At 40.6% G+C, this 14,275-nt stretch overlaps 1 protein-coding gene and 1 long non-coding RNA gene across 9 annotated transcripts in view; one reads left to right on the top strand and one right to left on the bottom strand.

Moving 5' to 3' along the window:
- LOC125892045 (tumor necrosis factor receptor superfamily member 14-like) overlaps positions 1-14,275 on the bottom strand; it is a 49,705-nt gene that overhangs the window by 17,670 nt on the left and 17,760 nt on the right. The gene's annotated exons all lie outside the window — the stretch shown is intronic.
- Positions 8,358-10,326, top strand: LOC125892076 (uncharacterized). Its single transcript, XR_007449694.1, has 3 exons — positions 8,358-8,434; positions 9,662-9,821; positions 10,174-10,326. It is a non-coding gene; the product is annotated as an uncharacterized LOC125892076 (long non-coding RNA).

Below are 14,275 nucleotides of genomic sequence, written 5' to 3'. Positions count from 1 at the left end.
TAATAATAATGTGACCAGGATCACACGAACTATATATATATAGTATATATATATATATATATATATATATATATATATATATATATATATATATATATATACATATATATACATACATATATATATATTTATACACACACATACATATATATGTAAGAAATAAATATGCGCGTGTGTGTGTGTGTGTATAGGGTAATACACACACCAAAAACGCTGAAAAAATTGCCATACGACTTTGCCAAATCCATTAGCGTTCTTTCTTTGGCTAAGCTAACGTTAGCCCAGACCATCGAGTCAAGCGGAGAAACAGCCTTCACGAGACATGACACTCTAATTCTTCGATGCATCGCATTTGTAAATAGCACGAATTACATCTAAGAAACCATACCACACTCGTTGGATGATAATTAAAAGACTATTTTTCTTACCGTTCTCTCGTTCTCTGAACACAACCCGCTAATCAGTATGGCCGCGGAATAAGCAAAAAATTACACGAAGAAGAAACTTCCGCTTGGGACTTTCCAACTTTCCGGTATAGACTAGATATATGGCGGCGCCCTAGTCGGCCATCTTGACTGCAGTTGGGTCCCTCTCGAAAATGGAGGTGTCAGGAGATCCGTTAGACTTGCCTTTTAGTGTGTTTGAGCTGAGAAGAGCTATCATTAGTGCTCGTCAAACTACCCCTGGGAAAGATGGTGTATGCTACAATATGTTGGAACACCTGACAGAGGGTGCACTAGACATAGTGTTGAAGTTGTTTAATAGGGTTTGGGAGTGTGGTCAACTTCCCTCAGTGTGGAAACAAGCAATAATAGTACCAGTTCAAAAACCAGGAAAGGACTCATCAGATCCATCTAGCTACAGACCTATTGCCTTGACATCGCATCTATGTAAAATCATGGAACGAATGGTCACAGAGAGGTTAATATACTTCCTAGAAAGTAAAGCTCTTCTGTCCCCATATCAGAGTGGATTCCGTAGGGGTCGGAACACAATGGACTCTGTATTGTGCTTAGAATCAGACATCAGGAAAGCACAGACCAATAAGGACGTGGTGATAGCTGTCTTCTTTGATGTTGAAAAAGCATATGACATGCTCTGGAAAGAGGGTCTTCTCATTAAATTAAAATCACTGGGAATTGGTGGGAGTGTATAACTGGGTTTTGGATTTTTTAATCAATAGGAAAATACAAGTAAGAGTAGGGGCAGAACATTCCAGTATTTATGAGGTAGAGAATGGTACACCACAAGGTAGTGTATGTAGTCCATTGCTATTCAATATAATGATTAATGACATATTTTCCAATGTAGAACAAAGCGTAGGGAAATCTTTGTATGCGGATGACGGGGCTCTGTGGGCAAGAGGTCGAAATGTAGCTCATGTGAGTGGGAAAATACAAGCTGCAATACTTGAGGTGGAGGGGTGGGCAAGTAAGTGGGGGTTTAGATTGTCAGTGGCAAAAACACAAGTAATCTGCTTTTCAAGACGGCATAAAATTACTCCACTCTCACTAAAACTGTATGGACAACATCTGGAACAGGTTAAAGTCATCAAATTTCTTGGGGTCTGGTTTGATGAGAAGCTTACATGGAGCACTCACATAGGAAAGTTGTGAGTAAAAGTAAGAGTCGTGAATGTTCTTCGGTGTTTGGCAGGACAGGAGTGGGGAGCAAGTAGATCATCTCTACAAAATATATACTGGGCACTCATGAGATCAATATTTGATTATGGGTGTATAGCGTATATGTCGGCAGCAGAGTCAAATCTGAAGAAGCTGGATGTTCTGCAAGCTCAGGCCCTAAGAATCTGCAGCGGAGCTTTTAAAACATCTCCAGTGTCAGCGATGCAGGTGGAAATTGGAGAGTTGCCTCTGCGAATTAGAAGAGTTAAGCTTATGTTGGCATACTGGGTCAATCTGCCGGGGCATGGTGATGAACATCCTGCCAAGAATATCTTAGCAGACTGCTGGGAACACAATGAGACTAATTTCAGGAGTTTTGGTTGGATTGGTGACGTGAAAGCACGAATCATAGGACTGAGTAAATTGCAGTACAGCCCCACAGTCCCAATCTCTTCCATTCCTCCTTGGTTATTTCCTTTGCCAAATGTAGACCTCAAAATACAGCAAGAATTGAAGGAAAAGTCAGGAAACATCCTATATGGCATATAGTCCAGAATTATTTTGACCAGTATTTCTCAGATTCAGTGTTTATTTTTACAGATGGATCCAAAGATCCAGACACAGGCTGTGCAGGAGCAGCAGTATATATTCCGGTGAGTGGCACACATATTAAGAAAAGGGTATCAGATCATCTTTCAGTATACACCACAGAACTGCTGGCTATACTATTGGCATTACAGTGGATAGAGGAGAGGGAAATACAAAAAACAGTTATTGCATCAGACAGTTTTTCGGCACTATCAAGCATTAGATCAGGCAGATCAGCATTCAGGATGGACATAGTCAATGAAATATACCTAATAATGTACAGAATGCATGTTAAGGGCATATTCACAAAATACATCTGGGTCCCTGCTCATGTGGGTGTGGAAGGAAATGAGCAGGTAGATATTCTGGCCAAGCAAACACTCCGAATTGCACAGGTAGACATGAAAGTTCCACTAAGCAAAGCTGAGGTTAAATCATTCATTAAGAAATATACACAAACTACATGGCAGGAATATTGGGACAACAGCGAAACTGGAAGGCACCTGTATCAAATACAAAGGCATGTGGGTGATGGGAGGAAGGTGGGCTTCAAACGTAGGGAAGAAAACATTATAACACGTCTGAGAATAGGTCATTCAGGTCTCAATCATACATTGCACAAAATAGGCAAACACCCTACCGGAACCTGCACACACTGTAACCAGCCAGAAACAGTTGAACATGTACTACTTCACTGCAAGAAATATGACACCCAGAGGAAAAATCTTAGTCAGTCATTAAGGAAGGCAAATCACCACGACTTTACACTAACAGGGCTTTTGGGGAAATCAGTAGGCAAGATACAATATGACATTGTTAAGTTCATTAAAGAAACTGAGTTAGATAACAGAGTCTAGTTTTTTTTTTGTTTTGTTTTGTTTTGTTTTGTTTTGTTTCCTGCCTTATCTCTTGTTCACACTCCAGTCCAGTTGGTGGCGGTAATGCACCATGAGTTGGTTTGCCAACCGCCAATAAACCCCACAGAAGAAGAAGAAGAAGAAGAAGAAGAAGAAGCGGCAACAACGGTTTTGTGAGGATCGATACATGGATGGCGGCGGCTGGCAGGGGAGAGCGAGCGCGGACTGTGAATGGACAGGAGATGGCAGAGGGAAGTGACGGGTCAGGAAATGATGGGATGGAATTAGGTGGCGGGAGAAATGAAAGTTGGAAGGTTGTGAAAGGGGGGAAGGCGAAGCGTAAACGCAGGAATAAGGGACAGGGAGGAATGAGCTCAGCGTCGGAAGAAACAGATAGCGAGCAAGCAAGAGAGGACGAGGAAGAGCATAAAGTAATCATTAGACTGGAGCAAGAAGGTGCCTCGTTTGGTGAGTGGAATCCTGTTCACCTTACCAAAGCAATAAATAAACAAGTGGGAGATGTGAAAAGTGCGAGAGTGTTGCGCAATGGAGCACTGCTGATTTTTTGTAGAGATAGTGCGCAGCTGGGGAGAGCCATCAGGGTGGATAAAATTGAGGGGAAGAAGGTGGTAGCAACGCTGGCTAGGAAGGGAGGAGGGTTCACTCGAGGAGTAATCTTCGGTGTGCCGTTAAGTATATCTACTGATCAGATAAAAGAAAATGTAAAGGGAGCGAAAGTGAGGGAAGCAAAGCGCCTGAAAACAACCCGTGAGGGGGAAAGATGTGACAGTCTGTCGGTTTTGGTTACATTTGACGAGGAGCAACTCCCTGATAAAGTGTATATAGGGTATATGAGTTACGGTGTGAGGCTCTATGTGCCTCCGCCATTGAGGTGCTTTAAATGCCAGAAGTATGGGCATGTTAAGGGGAAACAAAGGTGTGGGAGATGTGCTGGGGAGCATGAATATGGGAAATGTGAAAACGGAGCCAAGCTTAAGTGCTGCAATTGTGGAGGGGAACATACTTCTGCATACAGGGGATGTGAAGTCAGTAAGAGAGCAGCAGAAGTGCAGCAAATTCAAACATCACACGGGGTCACATACGCAGAAGCGGCCAGGAGGGTGAGGGTGCAGGCAACTGAAAGTAATGCCAGGGCGACAGAAAGGCATGAAGTGAGAGCACATGAAGGCTGTAAAAGAATTAAGGAAGACACGATGATTGTGGGGAAGAGAGATTTCGTACTGTTTATGGTTGAAGTGATTAACTGTACAGCGCAAACGGACAAAAAAACGGAAAAAATCAAAATAATAGTGAAAGCAGCAGAGAAGTATCTGGGACTGGAGGCCATCGGGTGGGAGGAAGTGGAGGACCTTTTGAAAGGAGGGGCATTCAGTTCACAGATTCCGTCACAACAGTCATCAATATGGGGTGGGGGATCATCATGGTCCTAAGTATATTGCAATGGAATGCAAGAGGCCTCATAGCTAATGAGCAGGAATTTAAGAAGTTTATTTCTGGGTTACAGGACAAACCCAGTATAATCTGCGTTCAAGAAACATGGCTGAGAGTGCAGTGGGATTTTGTACTACATGGGTACACGGCTGTAAGAAATGACAGGAAGAATGGGACAGGTGGTGGGTAGCTACCTTTGTTAAGGATGGAACAGGGTTCAATATTGTTCAAATAGGGACAGAACATGAGGCCATAACAATTAAAATTTGGACAGGAAGGTATGAGGTAGCGGTTATTAATTACTATAACCTATGCAACAGATTGAGTATGGATACACTGAATACGGTACTGGGGGATGTGCAAGGGAAAATAGTGTGGTGTGGGGACTTCAATGCACATAGCACTTTATGGGGGAGTGAGAGAACAGACTCAAATGGTTCAATAGTGGAAGAATTTATAGAGGATAAAGGGTTAGTATGTATGAATGATGGGAGGGGCACTAGGTATGATTGTGTACGAAATAAGGAGAGTGCAATTGACTTAACTTTAATGTCTAATGAGATGGCAGGTGTCACAGATTGGGAAGTGCGAGATGAAATATTAATGGGGAGTGATCACTATCCAGTCATTAGTAAGGTGGGAGTAGAAATGCAGCGAGAGGAGGAAAGGAGGGTGCCAAGGTGGAAAATTCAGAATGCTAAATGGGATGTTTATCAGGCAGTGAGTAGAAATAAACTTGAGGAGTTACATGAGGGGCAAGGGATAGATGTAGATGAATGGAATGAGAGAGTGGTCACAGCTATAATACAGTCTGCTGATGAGACAGTTCCAAAAGTGTCAGGGGGCAGAAGTGTAAAAGGTGTACCATGGTGGGACGATAACTGCAAACAGGCAATAAAAACACGCAACAGGGCATTCAGATTGTTGAAGAAACAGCATACAATGGAGTCATTAATCCAATATAAAAGGTCACAGGCAGTGGTGAGAAGGACGATCAGAGCAGCTAAGCGGGCGTGCTGGAGGAAGTACTGTAGTGGAATAGGGCAGGAGGTACAGCTATCAGATGTTTGGGGAATGATCAAAAAAATGAGTGGAATAAGGAGAAGTATAACAATCCCGATTCTGAAGAAAGATAATAGAACAGCAGTCAGTAGTTTAGAGAAGGCGAAACTATTGGCTGAAACGTTGATTCGAGTTCATAGTTCAGAAAATATCTCAGCAGAAGCAAAGAAGCAAAGCAGCATAGGCAAAATGTGCTGACCGTCTCCAACGCGTGGCAGTCGTCGCCAGGGAAAGATGATGTTTGATACTGTATGTTAGATCACATGGATGACAGGTCGCTGGGGGTAATATTGAAGCTATTTAACAGAGTATGGGATTCAGGGGAGGTTCCACAAGCATGGAAACACTCAGTAATAGTGCCAATTTTGAAACCAGGTAAAGGAGCATCAGATCCATCAAATTATAGGCCAATTGCACTTACATCCCAGTTAGGGAAGACAATGGAGAAGATGGTGACAGAAAGGCTCATGTATTTTTTAGAGAGTCGAGATCTTTTTTCATCGTATCAAAGTGGGTTTCGTAAAGGAAGAAATACGATGGATTCAGTGCTTAGGTTAGAATCGGATATTAGGAAAGCACAGACAAATAAAGAAATAGTGATGGCAGTGTTCTTCGACATAGAGAAGGCATATGATATGCTATGGAAAGAAGGGCTGCTGATTAAATTAGATAAGTTGGGAGTAGGAGGGAAATTATATAACTGGGTGTTGAGCTTCCTGTTTGGGAGAACGATAGAGGTGAGAGTAAGGCAGGAATTCTCTCCAATATATAAGGTTGAAAACGGAACTCCGCAAGGGAGTGTGTGTAGTCCAGTGTTCTTTAATTGTATGATCAATGACATATTTGAGGAGGTGGGAGGAGGAATAAGTAAGTCATTATTTGCTGATGACGGGGCCTTATGGGTGAGGGGGAGAAATCAAGAGTATCTGCAGAAAAAGCTGCAGGCAGCGGTTGAAAAAGTGGAGCAGGGGGCGAATAGGTGGGGGTTTAAACTGTCAGTGGCAAAAACCCAAGTAATATGCTTTGCTAAGCGACATAAAGAGGTGTCAATAAAGCTATATGGTCAAACACTAGAACAAGTCAAAGTTATTCGGTTTTTGGGTGTTTTGTTTGATGAAAAACTTACCTGGAAGCAGCATATTGAAAAAGTGAGAGATAAGTGTAAGAATGTTAATAACCTTATGAGGTGTTTGGCAGGGCGAGATTGGGGTGCAACCAGGAAGTCTCTATTAAACATATATCAAGCTATGATGAGATCTAGAATAGATTATGGCAGTGTGGCTTATATGTCAGCAGCAGAGAGTCACCTTAAGAAGCTGGATGTGGAACAGGCCAAAGGGCTGAGGATATGTAGTGGGGCGTTTAAGACCTCTCCAGTGGCTGCTCTACAAGTTGAGGTGGGGGAAGAGCCTCTGAGGATAAGAAGGGTGAAGCTCATGCTGGCATACTGGGTGTATCTGCAGGGGCACAAAAGGTCTCATCCAGCAAAAGCAATATTAGAGGAGTGTTCAGAGTACAGCAAGGCAAATTTTTGGAGCTTGGGCTGGGTTGGAAATATAAAAGCTGAGAGTGTTGGTTTATGTAATATGCAGTATGTGTCAAGTAGTTCTTTACCAGAAATTCCTCCTTGGGTATATCAGGAGCCTATGGTGGACTTTGGTGTTCAGTGCCAACTAAAGAAAAAATCAGGGCAAAGTGGTACAGGAGTTACTGTGCAAAGATATATTGAACAGAACTATGCAAACAAGCTATTGATATTTACGGATGGGTCAAAGGATCCAGAGACTGGGCGCACAGGGGCAGCAGTCTACATTGCAGAACAGAGACTGGCAATTAAAGAGAGCTACAGATCATGCCTCGGTTTATGCGGTTGAGCTCTTAGCTATTACACTTGCCTTAAAGTGGTTGAAGGAAGGCAGTACTGTGCATGCATTAATAGCGTCAGACAGCTATGCAGCCCTAAAAGTATTAAAACAATGAAGTCATGTAGACAAGACCTAGTTATGGAGATACATCAACTGTTACATCAACTCCATAGCAGGGGAACAGTCAGCTTTGTGTGGGTCCCAGCTCATGCAGGGTTGAGGGCAATGAAGAGGTGGACATACTGGCAAAACAAGCAGTCAAAGCGCAAACAATACACAACAATATTCCGCTGGGCAGAATTGAAGGGAAATCAATCATTAAAACACATATGCAGAAGGTGTGGCAGGAGTACTGGGACAGAAATGACACAGGGAGACATTTTTACAGTATACAGACGCATGTGGGGGGTGGGCGGGTGTTGGGCAGGAGCAGGAAGGAGGAGGTGGCCCTCACCCGCCTCAGGCTGGGACATACAGGGCTGAACAGCACATTAAGAATAGTTGGTAAACACCCTACAGGTAACTATAGAAGCTGTAATGAGCAGGAGACAGTGCAACACGTGTTAATGGAATGCAAAGAGTATGAAAGAGAGAGGAGAGTGTTAAAAGCAGGCCTGGAGAAAGAGAAAGTAGGATTCACACTAGGGAATCTGTTACAAAGATCAGACGATATTAATAAACATGTACGAAGATATTTGAGGAAAACTGGTTTAGTTGAGAGGATCTAGATTGGGTTTGGAGGGGGTTCCCCCCTCCCATTTCTTTGTTTTTTGTTTTTTTTTTGTTTTGTTTTGTTTTGTTATTTTTGTTTTTTTTAATTTACTGCTAGCCTCCTGTTCCACACTCCAGTCCGGTAGGTGGCGGCAATGCGCCTAATAGTAGGATGCCAGCCGCCAATCAAAACCAAAAGAAGAAGAAGAAGAACGGTTTTGTGCAATATTATCATAGAAACGACAAAAGTATATCTCGGCGAACGACAAGAGGCGAGGTAAAGTATGTTGAAATAAAAACAAAAAACAAAGTGTTTAGTGGCTGTAAGCATTTAATGAAAGCAGACCTCCAACCTCCTGTCTGCCTGCTATACAAACGGCTACGCTAATTTTAGCATTGACTTTAGCTAAGTTCATAAACTGTATGATCCACAAATCTCGTAGCCTGATCTGACTGTTGATATATTACCATGCACTGCGTTTACTAGTGAGACTGTGGTGTGTTTTTAATGTCGTTTTATAGAGTTTGGGGAACCCCAGACTAGAGCATATAATGTTACGTATAATAACTATAAAGGGAACCCTTGTGTAATAAAGCTAGATTTATGCGCACTGTTTCTTGAAGAAGTGTGTGTGTTGATTTTATTGTGAAAAACAAAAGACAAACTGCTGGTTTGTGTGATGCCACAGCTCTTTGCAATAAAATTATCCTTATATAAAGTGTAAGACATTGACACACAAGATGACCGTGCATTATGTTACATCTCATCACATTGTTGTTTTATTATATTATCTGTAGATCTCTATACCTAACATTACAAAATTAGCATACCACTACAGGTATTTTCCCTGATTAATTCATAACAGGTGTTTGACAGTGATCCCACAGTAATAAGCGCTGAATCATGATTTTACTAGACGCCTCCTTTTTGTCCTCTTCTGTCTAATAATACTAGTAATCAGTTATTTCTCCAGAGCTCTTTGACACCAAAGAACATGAATTAAAATGTCAGATAATTAAGTTGTGACTATTTTATTTTATTTTTGTTTAGTGACATGAATACTCAAAAGGAGAATTGTAATTGTAATTTCCTACCCGTGGCAGACAAAGGGTGTGAAACGCACCTTAATGAGCGCTTCTCGGGCATAAATGTGTAGGTCTCTCCATGTTTGGGGTCTTTCTTCACTCTGACCGCTTGTGTGTTGAATGACCTTTTCTTTGCAAAGAAAATAAATTCTCATTCTTCACCAGTAGCAGAGAATTTCCACAACACTGTCAGGTGTTAAAATTGTTTATAAATAAGTGTTTCCGTGAACAGAAGCAGCAGTTGAAAAAACACTGCTGTAAGAGGGAAGGTAATGTGATTAGTGAAGTGCATGTAAACATAGTGTAGCATGCAGTTGATGTTGGCCTGACTATTACCAAAACTAACCATCTGTAGGGCCTGCCTTTATCACTCTCTGGGAAACCAGGTCTTAGTATAGTAATGTATACTGTTTTGCAGATGCATCCATCAATCATACACGCTGGAGGCCGGTTAGAGAGGACAGCCTTCTCCGGTGCAGAGTGGGGTTGTCCTCTCTGTCCAAAGTTTAGAAGCACACGAGAGCACACAGTATGGCAACACCTGGATGCCCATATGACCAGCGCGGTGTCTTTCCAAGGTAAGTTGATGAGAGGCATCCACTAAAATTATATACTTGCATATCACACTTCAATGTTGAATGACCTTGGTGTGTTTGCACATAAAAGTTTGGAATTTGTTAAGCAGTGATATACCGAATAGCATGACTCTTTCCCATTAGATTTTAAATAGATTTTAAGGTCAGCAGTCTTTTATTTGGGATGTGCAGACCATTGTGGCAAGAAAGCAAAAGTTATTTTCAAGGGACCATGACATTTTTGTAATTTGAAATGTAATTTTAATTAGTAAAATAGTAATCTGTTGAACTTGATAAAATTCACAATTGCACACTGTATATTGGATCTAAAGTACTTTTTTGTTTTGTTTTGCAGATACCATCATCTGTAACTTATAATGGAAGTCTTTGGTAAGTTTGGGGTAAAAAATAAAAAATAAAAATAGTTCCACACCCACACAAAGACACACTAAGAGGGAAGGTGACACACCAACATGATGCAAACACACTGATACCATCTATCAATGCACCCGCCTCACTCTTATCTCCTTTATTCTTCCTCTTTTTTGTTCTCATCATTACTGTGGTCACACACTGAGGCTTGGGGCTCATGGCCAGTGGGAGAAAGTTTTGATTTGTCTGTTAAAATAAACTAATAAAAATGACGTTGAACTGTAGTGATGTCTTGTTTCTTTCTCTTTGTTTTGATGGATAAGGGGGACATGTCTCATGCAATTTTTGATCTTTTTTTAAAAGTCAAGTTTTTATTGCTTTTTGAAAGACATTCAAGATTTTTTTTTAATCTGGAGGTGGAGGTGGTGTACATAAATAAAAATTAACAAATAAGTCTAGAAAGAAAAGGGAAAAAAAAACAAGCAAGCAAAGAAAAAAATATGTTACACATATATCCTCATACATGACTATACAGGATCACATAATCACTGCAATTTTTGATAAAAAAAAAAATTCACATGATGTGCTGTCAGAACTTGGTTAATTTAATTTAGTCATTTAAAATAGGTTTTAATTGCTGGGGTTTATTTATCTTAAACAAAACGTGTTTATTTTAACATTATTACTGGTTTCGGTTTGTTTATTAAATTATTTATAAGAAATTGTTTATTTTGTTATTTTTATTTTTATATATAATTATTGCTTCATAATAATTTTGTATATAATATATATATATATATATATATATATATAGTACAGGCCAAAAGTTTGGACACACCTTCTCATTCAATGCGTTTTCTTTATTTTCATGACTATTTACATTGTAGATTCTCACTGAAGGCATCAAAACTATGAATGAACACGTGGAGTTATGTACTTAACAAAAAAAGGTGAAATAACTGAAAACATGTTTTATATTCTAGTTTCTTCAAAATAGCCACCCTTTGCTCTGATTACTGCTTTGCACACTCTTGGCATTCTCTCCATGAGCTTCAAGAGGTAGTCACCTGAAATGGTTTTCCAACAGTCTTGAAGGAGTTCCCAGAGGTGTTTAGCACTTGTTGGCCCCTTTGCCTTCACTCTGCGGTCCAGCTCACCCCAAACCATCTCCATTGGGTTCAGGTCCGGTGACTGTGGAGGCCAGGTCATCTGCCGCAACACTCCATCACTCTCCTTCTTGGTCAAATAGCCCTTACACAGCCTGGAGGTGTGTTTGGGGTCATTGTCCTGTTGAAAAATAAATGATCGTCCAACTAAACGCAAACCGGATGGGATGGCATGTCACTGCAGGATGCTGTGGTAGCCATGCTGGTTCAGTGTGCCTTCAATTTTGAATAAATCCCCAACAGTGTCACCAGCAAAACACCCCCACACCATCACACCTCCTCCTCCATGCTTCACAGTGGGAACCAGGCATGTGGAATCCATCCGTTCACCTTTTCTGCGTCTCACAAAGACACGGTGGTTGGAACCAAAGATCTCAAATTTGGACTCATCAGACCAAAGCACAGATTTCCACTGGTCTAATGTCCATTCCTTGTGTTTCTTGGCCCAAACAAATCTCTTCTGCTTGTTGCCTCTCCTTAGCAGTGGTTTCCTAGCAGCTATTTGACCATGAAGGCCTGATTCGCGCAGTCTCCTCTTAACAGTTGTTCTAGAGATGGGTCTGCTGCTAGAACTCTGTGTGGCATTCATCTGGTCTCTGATCTGAGCTGCTGTTAACTTGCGATTTCTGAGGCTGGTGACTCAGATGAACTTATCCTCAGAAGCAGAGGTGACTCTTGGTCTTCCTTTCCTGGGTCGGTCCTCATGTGTGCCAGTTTCATTGTAGTGCTTGATGGTTTTTGCGACTCCACTTGGGGACACATTTCAAGTTTTTGCAATTTTCCGGACTGACTGACCTTCATTTCTTAAAGTAATGATGGCCACTCGTTTTTCTTTAGTTAGCTGATTGGTTCTTGCCATAATATGAATTTTAACAGTTGTCCAATAGGGCTGTTGGCTGTGTATTAACCTGACTTCTGCACAACACAACTGATGGTCCCAACCCCATTGATAAAGCAAGAAATTCCACTAATTAACCCTGATAAGGCACACCTGTGAAGTGGAAACCATTTCAGGTGACTACCTCTTGAAGCTCATGGAGAGAATGCCAAGAGTGTGCAAAGCAGTAATCAGAGCAAAGGGTGGCTATTTTGAAGAAACTAGAATATAAAACATGTTTTCAGTTATTTCACCTTTTTTTGTTAAGTACATAACTCCACATGTGTTCATTCATAGTTTTGATGCCTTCAGTGAGAATCTACAATGTAAATAGTCATGAAAATAAAGAAAACGCATTGAATGAGAAGGTGTGTCCAAACTTTTGGCCTGTACTGTATATATATATATATATATATATATATGTGTGTGTGTGTGTGTGTGTGTGTGTATGAATGTGTGTTACTATTCATTAATATTTTTATTTATAATTTATTTGTGTGCAAAATTGCACGTTTTAAGAACCAAACATTGAGTACATAGAATACGAACATTTTCCGCTGTTGAGTTAACGCATTTCGTATCAACTGCGAAGGCCGAAGTTTTTAAAAATCATTATTATTTACTAAATATACAATAATACACAATAAAAGCCCGAAGGTCTGCCGCTACAAGAAGAACTTCTGCTGCTGAGGTCCCGTGTTTCCTGTCAACGGTGGAGGTCACGTGTTTCCTGTCACCCATGGAGGTCACGTGTTTCCTGTCACCCGTGGAGGTTGGAGGTCTGCAGCCAGGTACTCTTGGACTGCATTGAGTTACAATATTTATGTAGCACATCATATGTCGTTACATCATATAATTTTTTTGATAGAATTCGCTGATATTTGAAAATTAGTGTTAACAGCTAGGATTAGATAACACTTTATTAAACCCATACTAAGGAAATTCCCAAATTAAAGCAGCTCAAGAGCCATAGGCAATAGAAAAGGGAAAAAGTGATTGATAGCTAAATTTGGATAAATAAATGACTAACATAAAATTAGATCAAATTTAAAGATGATAGTAGGAAATTACATGGCCTACACCTTTCACTAAAACAGATACTGTATGGTTATGACTGATAGTTGCACAAGATAACTGTAATAGAAACATGATATGTAGTATTTTTACTGTAAAATATATACAAATTGAGCAGTAAGAGGAAATGACACAGGAATGTTACACAGTATAAATAGGCTATATAAGGGATATATATAAGGATATATAAATATATATACTTGCCAATATAAACATATACAGTGGTGGAAAAAAGTTTTCGGACACCCTTAAAATTTTACACAATCTCAAATATTATCATGAAATATTTGTAGAAAAATCTTTTTTGTGTTTCAAAAGGTGTGGCTGCATTAGACAGATACAAACAAATACAAATTATATTTTTTTGTTTATTGTTTACAAGAAAAACTAACAAAACTAAATTCTTGACAGTTTCAATATGTCAGTTCTCTCAGTTCAAAAAATAAATAAACCATCACATCATCAAATTAATATTTAGTAGTCCTGCCATTGGCACGTAGTAGAGCTCTAATCCTGGCTGGCATGTTCCCCACGAGCCTTTCACACTGTTGAGGGGTAATCTTGTCCCATTCTTCTTGAATTACTGCTTTTAATTCTTCTGAATTCTTTGGTTTATGCTTTGAAACAGACCTTTTGATAATCCACCACAGATTTTCAATGGGGCTCATGTCCGGGGATTGAGCTGGCCACTCTAAGACCTGGATACTGTGCTCCTGCAGCCAAGTTCTACTGGCCTTGGATGTGTGGCAAGGGGCATTATCTTGTTGAAACATCCAGTTTTTACCTCGATGGAACAGTGCACGCGCAGAAGGGAGCATGTGGGTTTGGAGAATGGTACGATACTTGGTAGAGTTCAATGTGCCATCACAGACAGTGAGATGACCAACACCAGCAGCACTCATGCATCCCCAAACCATGATACTGCCTCCACCATGCTTGACAGTAGGTACTGTACATGCTGGAGATAA

Source organism: Epinephelus fuscoguttatus, linkage group LG7, assembly GCF_011397635.1.
Source record: "Epinephelus fuscoguttatus linkage group LG7, E.fuscoguttatus.final_Chr_v1".
NCBI classification, from domain to species: domain Eukaryota; kingdom Metazoa; phylum Chordata; class Actinopteri; order Perciformes; family Serranidae; genus Epinephelus; species Epinephelus fuscoguttatus.
Note: the sequence above shows the minus strand (reverse complement) of the source record. Positions and strands in the feature narration are given on the sequence as shown.